Source organism: Biomphalaria glabrata, chromosome 4, assembly GCF_947242115.1.
Source record: "Biomphalaria glabrata chromosome 4, xgBioGlab47.1, whole genome shotgun sequence".
In the NCBI taxonomy this organism is placed as follows: domain Eukaryota; kingdom Metazoa; phylum Mollusca; class Gastropoda; family Planorbidae; genus Biomphalaria; species Biomphalaria glabrata.
Window position 1 is genome coordinate 32,891,453 of NC_074714.1, and position 20,251 is coordinate 32,911,703.

The 20,251-nt window shown below is 35.7% G+C and overlaps 1 protein-coding gene across 1 annotated transcript in view; it reads right to left on the reverse strand.

Moving 5' to 3' along the window:
- Positions 1-20,251, reverse strand: part of LOC106054075 (proton myo-inositol cotransporter-like) — a 144,582-nt gene extending 124,331 nt beyond the window's left edge. The window contains exon 1 of the mRNA XM_056025222.1: positions 19,892-20,251. The gene's annotated coding sequence lies outside the window, so the exon portion shown is untranslated. The remainder of the gene's footprint in view (positions 1-19,891) is intronic.

The window sequence follows — 20,251 nt, forward strand, 5'->3', positions numbered from 1 at the left end:
GCGAGGCTATTGGAAATGTTCCTGTTGACTAAGGACAATGGACGTTAGGTAATTGGCTACTTAGTCATGGAAGCTGCCATTAACATCACACAGCCTAGATCACGGCTTAATAGCGAAGTCTAAGAGATGAGCTCGCTACACTGACTTCATTGGCCCAGCTTGTCTGTTTCCTTTTTAACTCGGACATTATGTCAAAGTGTTGGTCGCGTTACGAGCGAATGGACGTCCTGTGTCTATTTCTGGCCCGTGAGAAACATTCTCTAGGAAAGGTTGATGTTCAATAGCCAGTTAACACAATTCCATAACTGATTCACCAATTTCATCTTCACTTATATTTTTGTCTATTATACCTTTGGGGTATCATACATGATCTGTCGAACGTCTTCCTTCATTCCTATCCGTATTTCGCCTTAAGTTGAATCTTTCTCCAGTGACAGGCTCAGGGGCGTTGTAAGGATATTTTTTTTTTTGGGGGGGGGGGGTATATTAATGTGTGTATGTGTGTTCGTAATTAATCTTCATTACATTTTGACCCTTCATTCTTTCGGATGCTTTTTGTATCTTAGAAGTTTCTTAATTAAGTTAGTGAAAAGACATTAAACACCTCTTCTTTACCAGCTAGGAGGGTCTGTGAACCGCTGTGAACATAATTTCCGGTATTTAAAACTAAAAAAAAATATTTTGAATTATCTACATTATGCTGCTACTCTTTAATTAAAAAATTGTAGGTCAAAACCCAAATCTGCTACTCACTTCAAAACTTTACTAATGGAGCCCAGCAACTGGTAGAAATGGGTCATTATAATTTTGCTTTAGTTTTGTATTGGAGTGGTAAGGTAACCACAAAATACCTTTTGGCTACGCTCACGGAAATAGGTGAAATAGTTTGCTGTAGATTTTTAATCGATAAGATTTGTTTTATCCCTCAAAACCATCTGTTGGGGTGTTTAAAGGTCAAAACCATAAGTAAGGGAAGCGTGGTCGAGAGGCTAAGTACGCTTGAACTTGGCATGGCTTGGCTACCTATGAAGGGGGCTCAAGGTTCGACACCCGACTCGAGCAGAGCGCCTAAAAGCAGCACAGAAAACCTCCCAGATACCCCCTCCCCACTGGTCCACAAATGAGATTGAACCATAGCGCTCTGAGCAATCTATATGCATGAAAGTAGCGCTCTAGAAAACAGCTATAATTATTATATAAAAAATATTATTATTAAAGGTATTTCTTAACTTAAACCCCTCTGGGCTACTCTCATAGGATTTGGTTATTGTAGTCTATTTTAGTTTTATGGGCTTTTAATTCTCAAAAACCTTTGGAAGGTGTGGGGACCCTCTGGGGAGGGGGATAAATTTTTAACCATCTGTAGGGCCCATTTTAGCTACGCTCATAGAATTCGTTGACTGTTGTTTGCTGAGTTTTATATTGAAGAGTGGAGTTTGAACTCAAAACCCTATGGGGAGGGGTTAAACTCAAAAACTCCCCTTGGCTACGCTCATGGATTCCGATGCTATTCTTTTGCATAATTTTTTTTTGTTTTATTGAGAGGGGTGTTTTAACCTCAAAGCCCTCTGGAGGGGGATTTTAAACTTAAATCTCCATTGGATGCGCTAGGGTGATGTTTAATATTAAAATATCTTCTAAAATAAACAAAATTAAAGGGGAAAAATCACAAAACTCCACCCCAACCAGCCCACCGGCTCCTCCAATAGACTAGCCTCTGTCCACTCTTTGATGTTTGCTTCCCATAGACTGACCTCTGTCCACTCTTTGATGTTTGCTTCCCATAGACTGGCCTCTGTCCACTCTTTGATGTTTGCTTCCCATAGACTGACCTCTGTCCACTCTTTGATGTTTGCTTCCCATAGACTGGCCTCTGTCCACTCTTTGATGTTTGCTTCCCATAGACTGGCCTCTGTCCACTCTTTGATGTTTGCTTCCCATAGACTGGCCTCTGTCCACTCTTTGATGTTTGCTTCCCATAGACTGGTCTCTGTCCACTCTTTGATGTTTGCTTCCCAAAGACTGACCTCTGTCCACTCTTTGATGTGTGCTTCCCATAGACTGGCCTCTGTCCACTCTTTGATGTTTGCTTCCCATAGACTGGCCTCTGTCCACTCTTTGATGTTTGCTTCCCATCGGTTTCTTTGTTTGCCACTTCTTGTTCCAGGAGAAAGAAATGTCCCGAGCCCTGAGGACCTTGGGATAGGGCCTTAAAGTTTTAGTTCGCGTTTGTTCACTGGTTCAAAGGAAGTCTCCATATTTAGTTTTATACGATTTTAAAGGCGGTTCATTTCTTAATTTATAAATCGCATCCAGGTCCATGCACATCAACTCAGTAGAATCTTCTTCTAGCTGAATCTGATTTTATTCATAAATAAAAAAATAATAATTTGCCAACTCCTCAAAATCCAGACGTTTTAACTTGTATATCACAGACCTATATACCAAGCTGAGACGATAATTTGTTCAACTACTCAACTTTAAAACATCTGGCTATGTTTTGATTAGCCAGATATAGATCCATCATTGTGTAAAAAATAGTTTTATTTTACTGGTGAGATTAAAAAACTCTTTAATTGAGCACACAAAAGACTTTGTTGATATTTTTTTCCATACAATTTTGTTAACGGCATCAATGCAGAGTCACCTAGTCCTACACATTTATGAATTCTCAATTTGTTAACGGCATCAATGTAGAGTCACCTAGTCCTACACATTTATGAATTCTCAATTTGTTAACGGCATCAATGTAGAGTCACCTAGTCCTACACAATTATGAATTCTCAATTTGTTAACGGCATCAATGCAGAGTCACCTAGTCCTACACATTTATGAATTCTCAATTTGTTAACGGCATCAATGTAGAGTCACCTAATCCTACACATTTATGAATTCTCAATTTGTTAACGGCATCAATGTAGAGCAGTGATTCCCAAAGTGGTCTATATAGACCCCCAGGGGTCTACGAAGACTTCCAAGGGGTCTACGAAAGTGAAAAAACAAATTGGGGGTCTATGAGATGTCCATGGGGGTCCATGATAATATATTCATTTAAGCAGGTCGTGACTTTAATTTTTACATCCCATCAATGTAGTTCGTCACACTAAGATATAATTTTAATTTGTACCTAAGTAAATCCTTAAAATATTTATCCTGCTATTCAAAGGAAAAATTGTTGTATTTAATTTCAATATTTATTTAAATAACTTAATTTTGTCTACTTGTAAGTAATGTTTAGCAAAAAGAAATGTCAACTGTATAGCATTGATTACTTAAAACTTTTCATTCCTTCCTTATCAAACTAGCGATTGCCAATTGCCATTTTTCATGATGATATGAAACTAATTACGCTGGAGGATCATCTGAGACAAATGTCACCATGATAAAAAGATTAAGATTTGAAAAACATTCGAACATTCAATGATAAAATTCAGAAAAGGCCCATAAAATCTCTCTTCGAAATCATATAGAGGAGATGATGGTTTGTGGACGTCTTACAAAATCTGTTTACTTATAACAAAATAGGGAGCGCGGTGGTAGTGGTTAAGCGCTTGGCTTCCAAACCTGGGGTCATGGGTTCGAATCTCGGTGAATTTTGAATTTCAGGATTTTTAGGGCTCCCAAGTCCACCCATCTCTAATGGGAACCTGACTTAAGTTAGGAAAAGTCAGGGCGGTTGGTCGTTGTGCTGGCCACATGACACCCTGCTAGTTAACCATTGAAAAAAGAAACAAGGTCTGAAAGGGGAACTTTACTTTTTTTTTTTTTTTTTGGCAAAATATGGAAAACACCATAGATTGATTTTTACCAGAAGTTTTAGTTTTAACAACTGTTTTGCACAAACCTACATGTGATATTATTAAAAGAATTTCTTTAAGCAACAATACAGTTCAAGGTCATTTGGGTGGCATGAAGTATAAAATTAAAAGCTTCTAATGTAATTCTTTGCAAACGATATATATACAGTTTGGGATCAGCGGTATCCCTTGCTCTGACAGGGTGTAGTGATGTGTGTTGCAAACTGTCTAAGGATCGCTGACTCCTTATTTTTCCTCAGGGTTGACCCTCAAAACCTTTCCCATGTTTTGAAGTTTTGAATTCAGTTGTTCTTCTGCTAGGTGGGTAGCCAGCCAAGGCTAAAAAGCTCTTCCTGATCGAAGCTTACTGGTTTATGCGACAGTTACCCCTTCTCTTGTTAGTGATAACATCTTCGCGGACTCAATATTTGAGCAACACTTGAAAGCTCAAGAAATACACGAGAAACTACTCTTTGCAAAAACTTTAACAATGATACTTAAGGCAAATTAATTAAAAAATTAATTAATATTTAATGTTTTAAGCACTACTTCGTAGAACAACAAATTCCTGAAAAAAATAAAAACATTTCCAATGTGTTTGGAGATTCCTTCAATAAATATTGTTATTTTATGAATTTTATCAATAAAAAGATAGATCTCTATAACTTTATATGTAGCATAAAATCACTTTTTCACTTTTCAACTCACAACAGATAGAAATTAGTTTAAAAAAAAAAATGTTGATGAATTTGAAAAAATTTGCAAGTTAAACAGGGGGTCTATCAAAAACCAGAAAACATGGCAAGGGGTCTACGAGACAAAAAAGTTTGGGAACCACTGATGTAGAGTCACCTAGTCCTACATATTTATGAATTCTCAATTTGTTAACGGCATCAATGTAGAGTCACCTAATCCTACACATTTATGAATTCTCAATTTGTTAACGGCATCAATGTAGAGTCACCTAGTCCTACATATTTATGAATTCTCAATTTGTTAACGGCATCAATGCAGAGTCACCTAGTCCTACATATTTATGAATTCTCAATTTGTTTATATACTTTGTATTGAGTCTATCACATAGACATATATATGCAGTCTATGGTCTATATACTTTGTATTGAGTCTATCCCACAGACATATATATGCAGTCTATGGTCTATATACTTTGTATTGAGTCTATCCCATAGACATATATATATTCAGTCTATGGTCTATATACTTTGTATTGAGTCTATCCCATAGACATATATATGCAGTCTATGGTCTATATACTTTGTATTGAGTCTATCCCATAGACATATATATATTCAGTCTATGGTCTATATACTTTGTATTGAGTCTATCCCATAGACATATATATGCAGTCTATGGTCTATATACTTTGTATTGAGTCTATCCCATAGACATATATATGCAGTCTATGGTCTATATACTTTGTATTGAGTCTATCACATTGACATATATATGCAATCTATGTTCTATATACTTTGTATTGAGTCTATCACATTGACATTTATATGCAGTCTATGGTCTATTCATTTCAAAACTCTCCAGAAAATTTGTTTTTAAAAAAGACAAACAATGCAATCCAATATATCAGTTCATGTTTATGATGTTGATTCTGTTGTTGATGTTTTTGATTCTGTTGTTAATGTTGATGCTGTGGTTAATGCTGTTGTTGATGTTGACGTGAATGTTGTTATTTTGTTCCCCCTCTTTTGTGTTGTTGTAATAGGGTTTGTTGGACTAGTCCGTTTCGTTTCTTTGATTAAAAAGTATTGGGCCGGAAGTCGCTTTTTTCCCTATATATCTTTGTATTTTTCAGTTCTCTTTTTAAATTAAACTGACATTATTATGCTATAATTTTAAGTGTACCTGATAGAGAAACAAATTCTGCACAAAAATACGGGTAGTTGTGATCAAACCCGATAGAGGCTATAAAAAGAAAAGACCTGAAACTAGCGCGTTAAACTACACATTTACAGTACTTTATTTGATGAGTATTTTACCCAAGATCTGTGTTGTTTTTTTTAGGACTAGCTTATTTCATGTACCCGGCATTTTCCGATACACAATTTCATACACAAAATAATTGTAGAAAAAAATTGTAGTGGTTTTAAACTTTAAATGATTACTTAAAAAGGTGTTACTCTAATCAATTTTGAATATTATTTTGTTATGAATGTCACTGTTTATTTTGTGTCAGTTCTAGTTTCTTAAATTTTTCTTGAGCAAAGGGGTCGTTTTTCTCCTAATGGGTATACTTGATTTCTCCAAGCAGCCTTTGTAAAATATTGGTCCTAAATAATGCTATGTTTATAAACGAAAAATCGCATGGCTGCATTATGATGAATGAACGTGTTAGTTCAATATATTTTATATTACTAGGTAACTATAAATAACCGCGTAAATAGAGGTAAGTTTAATTTTTTTTTCTGTTAGATAAAGTCATATGGCAAATTTTTGTTTATATCCTAATTCTAAAAAGGAATAATAATAGAATTATACAGTAAAAATAATCACTAAGTTTTTCTTTTAATAGTTTTGAAAGTCTAACTGAGTTTGTGTTTTTGCAGATGTACACAAGCTACACAATGAGTCAGTCCATCTCTTCTAATTGTTTAGAAATGAGTGTAAAAATATAGGCTTCGATATTTTTAGCCTGAATTTAAGAAGTTATAAACTTCAAACAACTAATATATTGCCTCTTCCATAAAACTTTGTACTTACAAAATAAATTTATCCAATGCTCGAAATCCTGCTTGTATACTTAGGCCCTATTTAAATCGATCCGGTATCAATGTATTAATAACCCCGCAAAAAAATTAAATGAAAGAAGATTGAGATATAGGCCTACATATATTTTTGTGACGGTAAGCTCCGGTACGGGGTACCGACACCTTTTTTCAATTTCGGGAAAATTTATTACTTTTCTTGTAATTCAACGATAATTGTTAATTTATTATTAGTTGAAAGTTAGGCAATCTATCACTGAGTACCGGAGCCTCTTTTTTATTTTTACAAAAAAAAAAGCACTTTATATACTTTCAGCCGACATGCCGTATTATTAAAAACACCTCTATGTGAACTTCTCAATCATCTAGAGTCTTAGTCATTATTTTAGACTAGATTTAAGTAGAGTCTAGACCTAGATTTAGTAGGCCTATTATTATTAAAAAAAATAATAATCAGTCATTATAGACGTCATTTGCAATTTTATTATTAGGTCTAGGCCATAGACATCAATAAATATAGACTGGCCGAAGGAAGTAACTTCATGTAACTTGAAAACATGTATATCTATTGTATTCGGATTTCCGAATTATGAAAAACTGCATGATCTTCATTCTTAGAGATTAAACAAAACTACACTGCCTCCTTATTTGCAATATATGTAATATTTATATAGGTTATGGCTAAAATAGATATGAATACTTAACTTTTATACTGCTCATAAATGCTGTATAATAAAGTACACAAATGTGCAAGTCACAAATTTTCGTTTTATAAAACTCTTTAATCGGCCAGTCTATATTTATTTATGTCTATGGCCTAGGCATTGAAAAGTAAATCTATTAATAAACTATAATAGATCTAAGTCTAAGTACTAACTTATTTAAAAAGTCATTATAAGTAGAAGTATTATAATGAATATTGTATAGATCTAGATTGACTAGATTGTAGATAGATCTATAGATAGATCTCTAGTTTAGTAGATTAAGTATAGAGTATAGTAAACGTATTACAGTATTATTGGATCTATGTCTTACGTCTATATCCAATAATCTAATAATTAAAAAACTTTAGTCTTTATTAATATCTAGAATTTTTTCTAATAAAAACTGACTATAGGCATAGCATAGGCTAGACTCGGCAATCTAGTCTCAAGATAGAATCTATAATATTACTAGATCTATTCGATTTTTATATATAGATCTAGACTAGAATTAGATTATAGATCTAAATATACTAATGGAGAGATGATATGAGGTGTTAGCTAATAGCGTTGCACAAGAAACAAACCTGGGTTTTTCTAAACTCTAATACTTGGTATGTAATAGTAAAACAGCTCCTACCTAAATAAATCGTAACTAGCAATCAAAAACCTATATTTATTGTAGTATATATAGGTCTGTGGTTGTATTTTATATAGCCTTCGTAACTTCTTCTATAGAGAAATGACTTTTGTAATTTCTTTTACTGAAAATTGGGCTATTCGCGTCTGACACATATATAATTTTTATGTTCAGCTACAAACCCTATTCCGAGCAGAAAATTAGATCTTTCACTGTTGTGTCACGTGATAAGAAGCAGCCAACAAAAGTGCTGCTGATTGCTAGACGTATTGGCCTAGTGCAAATATTCCTTCATTGCCTTTAATGTAAAAAGGTAGGCAACATTTGTAGATCTCTTGAGGACCAGAATAGAACTTGTGCTAATCTCATCGGCTGTTAAGACCTGGTCGCTCATCAAGAATGAGGATTAATCACGTCTTTAGCAGAGTATGTAATATCAAGAGTGCCATATGTTATTTTCACACAAAGGGAAGCTAAGTTCTAGATCTAAATCTATCCCCAAAACATGACGCTGTAAACATGAGCAGACCAGATTGGCTATTACATGGAACAATAAAATCTGTGAAACGGGAGGTGCCACACAACAAGTTCATTATGAATAATCTATATATATAATTCTATTCTTCCCTCAAGAGTTTAAACAAGAAGTAAAGGAAAGATCAGTCTGTGGATAGTCCACGAGAAAACACAAGAGTAATGTTTACACTACGGATGACTGGCTGCGCGCTTGACTGTCTTTTAAATTTATCAAACCTTGCCCGCTCCCATCCCCCTTTGGCCAGCGGGAGGCTTGGACTAGGAACTAATCTAAGTAATCTACTATGTATATATATATATATATATATATATATATATATATATATATATATATATATATATATATATATATATATATATATTTATGTAAATAGCAGGGGTGGACTTAACCATTGTGGGGCCCTATGCGAAATGGATTTCGCTAGGCCAAGTTTGGGTAGGGAAGAGGATAATGAGTGAAATTTAAGAGTTTGTATTAAAAAATAAATTCGTCTATGAATTGTATTCATTCTTTACTACGTACAGAATTATTTTACGAACCTTGCGTGTAGCAAAGTCATATCATATCATAGTAACCCTAACCCTAACCCAATTTCCTACACAGATCACGCTCAATAGCAAGAATTACCGAATGTTTCAATCTTTCTTTGAGAGTTGTTGACCTCAAGTAATTCTTCATTAGTTTGAGGCGCGAGAAGCTTCTTTCACCAGATTACATAATTACGTCTGATGCATAATGCCGCGCATAAGATTGGCGTTTTCCATATTGAATGACACCCCAAAATGACAATTTTTGTGGATATATTTCCGTATATTTTAAGGATTTTTTCGTATATTTTCCGATTTCGGGAGATAGACAGGAGAGCGCGGGAAATCTGTTTTGTTATAAAATGGTTTAATTTAATAATTTATACACCTTGAATTAGAGCGGGTCCTATGAAAGTGCGAGTCCTATGAAAGTGCGGGCCCCACTGCGGTCGCATAGGTATCAGTGGCCTAAGGCCGGCCCTGCAAAATAGCGGCGTATGCTACGCCGCAGGTCGACTAGTGTATGTATAATGGTCTATATTGCTAGACGCGTTTCGTTTCTTTGTTCAAAACTAAATTGGACCGGAAGTACTTTTCCCTTATATTTCTTTTGTATTTTTTTAATTTTCTTTATAAACAGTCATTATAAGGGTATGAACATAGACATAAATTAATATAGACTGGAAAAAGGAAATAACTTCATGTAACTTGAAAACATGTATATCTATTGTATTCGGATTTCCGAATGGTGAAAAATTGCATGATCTTCACGCTGAGAGATTTAAAAAAAAACACTAGTGAAAATATTGTAATACTTATATAGGTTATGGCTCAAATAGATATGAATACTTCACTTTTATACTGCTCATAACTGCTGTATAATAAAGTACACAAAATTGCAAGTCACAAATTTTCGTTTCATAAAGCTCTTTAATCGGCCAGTCTATATTTAATATTTATTTATGTCTATGGGTATGAATCTAAGGGTAGCTGATAGAGAAAAAAAATTCTATAAAAAAAGACCTGAAACAAGGCACGTGAAACTACACATTTACAATACTTTCTTTGACGAGTCTTTTACCCAATACCTGTGCATTTTTTTGGAATAGCTTAATTAAGTACCCGGCATTTTCTGATACACAATTTAAAACACAAAACTATTAGTAAAACTAAAAATGATAAGAACAAGGTTACAAAGACAGTTTGTTGTTGTAGAAACAGTTCATTGGCCATGCATTGTTTCTTTCATTGACATGCAAAGTGGATTGTAAATAAAACGCAAAGTGGATGAAAAAAAAAATATTGATGCTGGTCTGATGCTAAATTTAGAGCATTGATTTATTATTTTTTTTTAGATTTAAGTTTTGCAGTTGACATAGAGCTTGATGGAATGCAGTGAAAGGGGGAGTCCAGTTATCTCGTGAAATATAAGGGTAGCAGCATAGAAAAAAAATCTTATTATATTATATTATATTATATTATGTTTGTAATGTTATTACAGCGCCTTGAGCCTACATTTTGTTTGTTAACAGCGCTTTATAAATAAAATTATTATTATTATATTATATTATATTATATTATATTATATTATATTATATTATATTATATTATATTATATTATATTATATTATATTATATTATATTATATTATATTATATTATATAATATAATATTATATTATATTATATTATATTATATTATATTATATTATATTATATTATATTATATTATATTATATTATATTATATTATATTATATTATATTATATTATATTATATTATATTATATTATATTATATTATATTATATTATATTATATTATATTATATTATATTATATTATCATATTAGACAGTTACAGAGATAAGTAATTCAGAAAAAAAGGGGAAAGTCTTTGGATCTTTATCAATCCTTGATGAACAGCAGCGGTCACAGTTTGGGCATCTGTAATCACCAGGCAACGTTGCATTTTCACCTTTCTCACTACTACTGTTGTGTATGGCACCTGCCTTCCAGGACCCTTCCTTTCTACTCCCTCTCCATGTGCATCTATTCAGTGACACTTTTCCCCAGCTGCCAGTGTCGATTTTGAAGAGCTGCATGTTGTGTTTGCATCCATCAGTCTACCTTAGAAGTGGGCGACCAGCGGCTCTCCTGCCTTCTATTAGATCGCCATACAGAATGTCTTGTGGAAGTCGACTTACTGGCATTCTATGAACGTGGCCAAGCCAGCCAAGGCGTCTGCTGCTGATAACACAGTGGATGTCCTGGCACACTGCTCTTTACAGCACTTCCTCGTTGGTTATTTAATCTTGCCACCTTATTTTAAAAATTCGTCTTAGGCATTGGTGGTGGAAGATATTTAACTTTTTTTCCTGCCATGAGTAAGTTGACCATGTTTCACTTCCGTATAGCAAAGTGCTCATCATACAGGTACGGTAGGTTAAGACTTTGGTAATGTCTTTTCTGCAAAATGGCATGGTGCCCATTGCCTTGGCTATCCTGTTGTTAATGTCGTTATCCAGTAGAACATCGTTGGATATGATGGAGCCAAGCCAGCAAATATGGTCAACTATTTCTAATGGTTGGCCATTAATGAAGTGTAGTTTTTGTGTTCTGAATTAGTATTTTAGTCTTGCTTTGACTAATACTTAAGCCAAACTTCTGGTAACCAGCAGATAGTGTGTCAACCATGATCTGAAGCTGAGTAGCAGTCAGCCACAATTGCTACATCATCAGCATTTACGTTAAATTCACTTTAAAAAACTTGACTATTGTTCCCAGCAAAAATGTCAAAAAACGATTTAATTTTTAAAATATAATAAAGTATAAGACAGTGACATCTTATCACGTAGTTTTATGTTATTGTATTTGGCAAGTCCAATTGTTGTCCTCTATCCCAAGATGCCTTGAACTGGTAAAGCAGCAGACGTGTTCTACCAACTACTTCCTCCTGCCCATTGTTTTCTGCCTTCCTGGGCTAATGTTTAGAATCTAGATCTTTACTGGATAATTCCATTAGACAACTATCTTAAAAAGTAAGCACCGACAACACGAGAGAAGCAGACACAACTAAATCTCATTTTCTTTCAGTGTAATTTCCAGATGGAGAGACTTTCGTTTTGTTCCCAAAATGACAGCCATTATTCTGTTACGTAACGACAGGTTATTAGCTTCAAACCCTAGCCCTGGCAGACAACAGAGAGAAATGTCGATGATTCGGTGCGAGGGTGTTAATGACATTCAGCCAGTGAAAAATGGATTGGACACAAAAGACAGATTGGCGTAATAGAACCTCGTAGATTTAGATGTAGCTGACTTGTTCATTTTGTTTCAAGCCCAATGGGCTAGACTCAGATTTGATGTACCGGTACTAGAGACAGGAAACAAGTTTGTTACAATCTTATTTTATGTAAATAAAAATAAAAATGCTAATCTTTTTTTTTTATCCATAAGGAAATTTGTCTTAAAATTGTCCATTTATAAACACAAAAAAAATATTATAAAAGGAAACAAAATATACGTTCATAGCCCAGTTTGATTGAAGTGTCGCATCCTGTTCAAACTATCCAATCATACAATAATGACATGTCATTGTGTGCAGAACAAATAGAAGAGTTCCATGAAAATGAATATTAAAAGACAAGTTTAAATTGGTTTTCTTCATTTGGACATGAACAAAACTGAAAAGTTCAAGAAATGTACATTAACCAAGCGTATAAAGTGTTGGATTGAGCTCTATGTTTACTCACGACAGTATGGAGGTTGACTTACAGATGGAATATTTGTTATTTTCTGATGTACATTTTTTTTTAGCCTGACAATTTTGAGAAGTTTGATAAAACAGAGTTCGCATTGCGTCTCATTTGATTCACTCATGTGTACGAAAAGCAAACCACTCTAGCGACCTACCTTGTGTAAAAGGTACCTACCCTGACCTTGTGATCTATGGGAGGGGGAGAGATATGATGTTAAGTCAATCTGTTTCTATGGCATACGGTCACTAGCACAATGTTCAAACATCTTAACTTACCCAACATAAGTCAGGTACCTATTTGAGTTGGCCGAGTTGGGTGGACTCAGAGGTACTAATAATCTTGAACTTCAAAATCCTAGTCTTGAGACCCCACGGTTCGAAAGCCAAGCGTTTTACTTCACAGCCACAACGCCCCATTCAACTTAAGTACTGTATATTGCCTTTTTTTCTACGAGTTGCCTTTTTCCTGCGAGTTCTGGTCTGATTACTATTGTATTGTCTGCATTGTCTCTGGTAACAAAAAATATGTTTTAAACGATCTTATAATATGAGGAAGAAAAAGATAATTATTTCTCAGTCTGGCGATGAATCTATTTATAGACATTTATCGACGCTCTGTTAACATTCAGACTATGTCAAATATTTGGCTGGTGGAACACTAAGCCGAATAACAAAGAGTCCATCTCAATAATGTCGTCACTAGACAGCGCGAGACAAGAACTCGTCTCCGTAGCCCCGTGTGGACTTTTTACTCAGCTTCGTGGCAATACCCCTAGCTTTGGTTTCGTCCCCTTCTAATAAAATTACGTCCCCTGACAACCATACCAAACTCTTTGCTCGTAGTATTCTGCCGGCCGTGAAATATTGATGAAAAAAAAAAAAACGAACTCACCCTGGCCTGCCGACCTCTAATCAATTTTGTTAGGCAAATAATTACTGGCTGGCTTGACAAATCGTCCTGTGCATTGATTGAATGCCACCACTCACATACCCTTATAGGCTACACATACACTTGCAGTCTTGGCCTATACGATGGCCCATCATGACCTTCATTTGACTTGATCCAGTTTTACATGTTATCATCTCCAGACGTTTCACGCCTTCTGAATATGACGCGAAGGCAAAGAGGCAAATGAAGCCAGTTTTATTTTCATCTGTTAATAGATTCAGTAGATATATATTGGAGAATTACTTGTATGGCTTGTAACTATAAATAGCAAGCTATTGGGTGTATCCGGTGTACAGAAATGGAAAGTGTTGATAAGCTAGGTATTTTTAAGGAATACGCTTTTTGTGCACTATTTAGCACTGTAAAACCAAATTTCTACACGCTATCGCTTCTAGCACAAAGTAACTTTTACTCTTTGGTTGGCAACGTATCTATGGCGTCCTTGACATTCTTTACTTCCTTTTTTTTATTTCAAAATCTCTATCAATCTTTTCCTATTTATTTTTACACAGATCCATCCATTATTTCGTTATCACTTTTCTAGATATTTAAAAAAAAAATCTTTTCTATGTATCTGTATTTACTGTATATAAAAAGGATATTCCAAGTGAGAAATCTAAACAAAGAGGAGATTACTCTGTTTAAAATGTATTGTGTCTTCCCACCCCAGCCCCGCAATTGTATCTATTGTTTACAAAGCTTATATCATGTCAGTGTGTCTATCTGGTAAAAAGTTTGTACACGCTATTTCTCCCACACACAATGTCGGATCAAGTTGAAATTTTGCACAATTATTTCTTTTATTAAACAAAGCAAGAATCAATAAAAAAAAAAATTAGTTAATTAACGATCGGTGATTATTTTGTTTGGTATCGACCAAGGGAAAGAAATCATACTTGACTAATTGGACATCCAAGAATGCCCTTCTACCATCCCCTTCCTATTAAAATGTTCAACTCCAAGAAAAATGCTAAGTTTCTACAGCTATTCCTTGTGTCCCGGGGGAACCAATATTACCTTGTTGGTAAACATTTACAGTCCTGTGACTGACATATCGATTGACCAAGTAGAGTACAACTCTCGCTAGATGTTGTTTTGTTCTCTGTCCGAGAATAATTAAACGAGGCTAAGAAATGACTGTGATTGAATTCAAATATTGGTCACGGCACAGTCAAAGTGTAAGTCATTTGACTGGAAGTATGATGATTGTATTAATGACAGTTTTGAATGCTTATAAGTCTTGCTCATCACTCTCGTCTATTTATCTCGCTCTCTCTCTCTCTCTCTCTCTCTCTCTATCTCTCTCTCTCTCTCTCTCTCTTGATCTTCCGTTCTAATATCTCTGTCTGACATCACAGAGGTTCCTTTGTTGTTGTTTTTTACTTTCATTTCAATGTTAAGTCAACTCTACTTTGTAGCATTACATTTCCCTCTAAGTCAACTCTACTTTGTAGCATTACATTTCCCTCTAAGTCAACTCTACTTTGTAGCATTACATTTCCCTCTAAGTCAACTCTACTTTGTAGCATTACATTTCCCTCTAAGTCAACTCTACTTTGTAGCATTACATTTCCCTCTAAGTCAACTCTACTTTGTAGCATTACATTTCCCTCTAAGTCAACTCTACTTTGTAGCATTACATTTCCCTCTAAGTCAACTCTACTTTGTAGCATTACATTTCCCTCTAAGTCAACTCTACTTTGTAGCATTACATTTCCCTCTAAGTCAACTCTACTTTGTAGCATTACATTTCCCTCTAAGTCAACTCTACTTTGTAGCATTACATTTCCCTCTAAGTCAACTCTACTTTGTAGCATTACATTTCCCTATAAGCCAACTCTACTTTGTAGCATTACATTTCCCTCTAAGTCAACTCTACATTGTAGCATTACATTTCCCTCTAAGTCAACTCTACTTTGTAGCATTACATTTCCCTCTAAGTCAACTCTACTTTGTAGCATTACATTTCCCTCTAAGTCAACTCTACTTTGTAGCATTACATTTCCCTCTAAGTCAACTCTACTTTGTAGCATTACATTTCCCTATAAGCCAACTCTACTTTGTAGCATTACATTTCCCTCTAAGTCAACTCTACATTGTAGCATTACATTTCCCTCTAAGTCAACTTTACATTGTAGCATTACATTTCCCTCTAAGTCAACTTTACATTGTAGCATTACATTTCCCTCTAAGTCAACTTGACATTGTAGCATTACATTTCCCTCTAAGTCAACTTTACATTGTAACATTACATTTCCCTCTAAGTCAACTTTACATTGTAACATTACATTTCCCTCTAAGTCAACTTTACATTGTAACATTACATTTCCCTCTAAGTCAACTTGACATTGTAACATTACATTTCCCTCTAAGTCAACTTGACATTGTAACATTACATTTCCCTCTAAGTCAACTTGACATTGTAACATTACATTTATCTCTGAACGTTCACTGCAGCCCTCCGTTGTTTGTTAGTAAACAATTCCACATTTTATGGTTTCAACTAATATTGACCATTTCAAGGAAAGATTTAAGTTAGAAAGTGAGAAAGATTGTAGATAGGGAGAGACTGATACAGCCTGCTAGACAGAAAGAGAGGGTTGTTAAGTGATAGACAGATAGAGAGGGTTTTCACATGATGGACAGTTAGAGAGGGTTATCACGTGATAGATAGAGAGGCTTGTCACTCTTTCTCTCAACTATTTACACGTTCTCGAATGAATATTTAAAAAAAAAACAACTGTCAAACTCTCGACCAGTTAATAAACACACACAAACAAAACACACAAAAAAACGTGGTCCGTAACAATAAATTAGAACAAAAATCATTTTTAAAATATATACTATTGAAAAGGTTTGGCGTTTAAAGATCAAAGATCCGTTCCTAGACTGTCCCAGAAAACCAAATATTGATATTACATTTTTTATTTCCTTCTCCTTGCATTGGTCTTCGATTCCGAAGAGGTATTGCACATGACCCAGTTGCGACCTGCATATTTTGCCAGTTTTGAAGCAGATAAAGCGTTGTCCTCCGGAGGTCTCTATAAGCTCTCTTTTCGTTGTCTTCGTCAAAGGCTTTTTTTTTTTTGAGGGACAGTCTCATATCAAATCCTCTACCAGTGTTAAAAACCGCTATTGTATTTGTGCTGTCTGTCTTTCAGTCAACCTGTCTGTCAAGTTTAGGTCTCCAAAACCAAAAGCGCTGTTGATAATCCTCTTGTACCATTGACCTACTTTTGGTTTTCCCATGCCTTTATTTTTTTTTTTACTGATATAAAGTAAAGTTCCCCTTTCAGACCTTGCGATCTATAGGCCAGATGATGTAAAGTAAAGTTCCCCTTTCAGACCTTGCGATCTATAGGCCAGATGATGTAAAGTAAAGTTGCCCTTTCAGACCTTGCGATCTATAGGCCAGATGATGTAAAGTAAAGTTGCCCTTTCAGACCTTGCGATCTATAGGCCAGATGATGTAAAGTAAAGTTGCCCTTTCAGACCTTGCGATCTATAGGCCAGATGATGTAAAGTAAAGTTGCCCTTTCAGACCTTGCGATCTATAGGCCAGATGATGTAAAGTAAAGTTGCCCTTTCAGACCTTGCGATCTATAGGCCAGATGATGTAAAGTAAAGTTGCCCTTTCAGACCTTGCGATCTATAGGCCAGATGATGTAAAGTAAAGTTGCCCTTTCATACCTTGCGATCTATAGGCCAGATGATGTAAAGTAAAGTTGCCCTTTCAGACCTTGCGATCTATAGGCCAGATGATGTAAAGTAAAGTTGCCCTTTCAGACCTTGCGATCTATAGGCCAGATGATGTAAAGTAAAGTTGCCCTTTCAGACCTTGCGATCTATAGGCCAGATGATGTAAAGTAAAGTTGCCCTTTCAGACCTTGCGATCTATAGGCCAGATGATGTAAAGTAAAGTTGCCCTTTCAGACCTTGCGATCTATAGGCCAGATGATGTAAAGTAAAGTTGCCCTTTCATACCTTGTGATCTATAGGCCAGATGATGTAAAGTAAAGTTGCCCTTTCAGACCTTGCGATCTATAGGCCAGATGATGTAAAGTAAAGTTGCCCTTTCAGACCTTGCGATCTATAGGCCAGATGATGTAAAGTAAAGTTGCCCTTTCAGACCTTGCGATCTATAGGCCAGATGATGTAAAGTAAAGTTGCCCTTTCAGACCTTGCGATCTATACGCCAGATGATGTAAAGTAAAGTTGCCCTTTCAGACCTTGCGATCTATAGGCCAGATGATGTAAAGTAAAGTTGCCCTTTCAGACCTTGCGATCTATAGGCCAGATGATGTAAAGTAAAGTTGCCCTTTCAGACCTTGCGATCTATAGGCCAGATGATGTAAAGTAAAGTTGCCCTTTCAGACCTTGCGATCTATAGGCCAGATGATGTAAAGTAAAGTTGCCCTTTCAGACCTTGCGATCTATAGGCCAGATGATGTAAAGTAAAGTTGCCCTTTCATACCTTGCGATCTATAGGCCAGATGATGTAAAGTAAAGTTGCCCTTTCAGACCTTGCGATCTATAGGCCAGATGATGTAAAGTAAAGTTGCCCTTTCAGACCTTGCGATCTATAGGCCAGATGATGTAAAGTAAAGTTGCCCTTTCAGACCTTGCGATCTATAGGCCAGATGATGTAAAGTAAAGTTGCCCTTTCAGACCTTGCGATCTATAGGCCAGATGATGTAAAGTAAAGTTGCCCTTTCAGACCTTGCGATCTATAGGCCAGATGATGTAAAGTAAAGTTGCCCTTTCATACCTTGTGATCTATAGGCCAGATGATGTAAAGTAAAGTTGCCCTTTCAGACCTTGCGATCTATAGGCCAGATGATGTAAAGTAAAGTTGCCCTTTCAGACCTTGCGATCTATAGGCCAGATGATGTAAAGTAAAGTTGCCCTTTCAGACCTTGCGATCTATAGGCCAGATGATGTAAAGTAAAGTTGCCCTTTCAGACCTTGCGATCTATACGCCAGATGATGTAAAGTAAAGTTGCCCTTTCAGACCTTGCGATCTATAGGCCAGATGATGTAAAGTAAAGTTGCCCTTTCAGACCTTGCGATCTATAGGCCAGATGATGTAAAGTAAAGTTGCCCTTTCAGACCTTGCGATCTATATGCCAGATGATGTAAAGTAAAGTTGCCCTTTCAGACCTTGCGATCTATAGGCCAGATGATGTAAAGTAAAGTTGCCCTTTCAGACCTTGCGATCTATAGGCCAGATGATGTAAAGTAAAGTTGCCCTTTCAGACCTTGCGATCTATAGGCCAGATGATGTAAAGTAAAGTTGCCCTTTCAGACCTTGCGATCTATAGGCCAGATGATGTAAAGTAAAGTTGCCCTTTCAGACCTTGCGATCTATACGCCAGATGATGTAAAGTAAAGTTGCCCTTTCAGACCTTGCGATCTATAGGCCAGATGATGTAAAGTAAAGTTGCCCTTTCAGACCTTGCGATCTATAGGCCAGATGATGTAAAGTAAAGTTGCCCTTTCAGACCTTGCGATCTATAGGCCAGATGATGTAAAGTAAAGTTGCCCTTTCAGACCTTGCGATCTATAGGCCAGATGATGTAAAGTAAAGTTGCCCTTTCAGACCTTGCGATCTATAGGCCAGATGATGTAAAGTAAAGTTGCCCTTTCAGACCTTGCGATCTATAGGCCAGATGATGTAAAGTAAAGTTGCCCTTTCAGACCTTGCGATCTATAGGCCAGATGATGTAAAGTAAAGTTGCCCTTTCAGACCTTGCAATCTATAGGCCAGATGATGTAAAAGTCATCTGTTTCTGTGGTCTACGGTTAACGAGGGTGTCCTGTGGCCAGCACAACGACCAACCGCCTTTACTTGTACCTACCAAATGTCAGATATCTCGGGTCTGTGGACACGTTTTGGATTTGAAGAAATGAAAGAGAAAATTACAAGTTTTCTTTGAAGTGAAGAGCGAACTCGCAGATTTGTGAACGATCTTTTGTTTTTCACTACCTGCACACATAACATTAAAATGAGCGAATAAAAATCGTCTAATGGACCATATTAGATATTTCTATGCTTTACCGGTACCTATTTATTCAAATAAAGCTACCTTTTTAATGTTGGGTTCAAATTGTAAACAAATTTTCCTTTTGAATTCAATAAGTAACATAGTTTGGGTTTCTTGTGCCTATTAGGCATAAAACCTTTACCTAAATAAATTGAACATTACATAACGATTACTAGAGTATTTAATTGTCGAGACAACTTACCTGCACGGCTCAAGTCATATATTCTGATAGTAGATCTAGATTTGTGTCCTAATCCGATAGCCACTTTATCCAACATCATATAATGAAGAACATTATGAAATTTTGTTTCAACTAAGATTTTGGCACCATTCTATCTTAAGTGAACGAGATCACTTGAAGTAGATCTAGGGCCTATAACTTACTAAACTATATCTACATGTCTGCCTAAGTGTCCTGGGTATTGTTCTACACACACACACAGAATACAACTGGCGATTCTACTACAAAACAGTAATAGTGAAACTCTGTGACAAAACGTGTACAGTTCCAGTTCAATAGTTCTCAGCTCACTTCTGCATTCCACAGACTCTCTCACTCCCG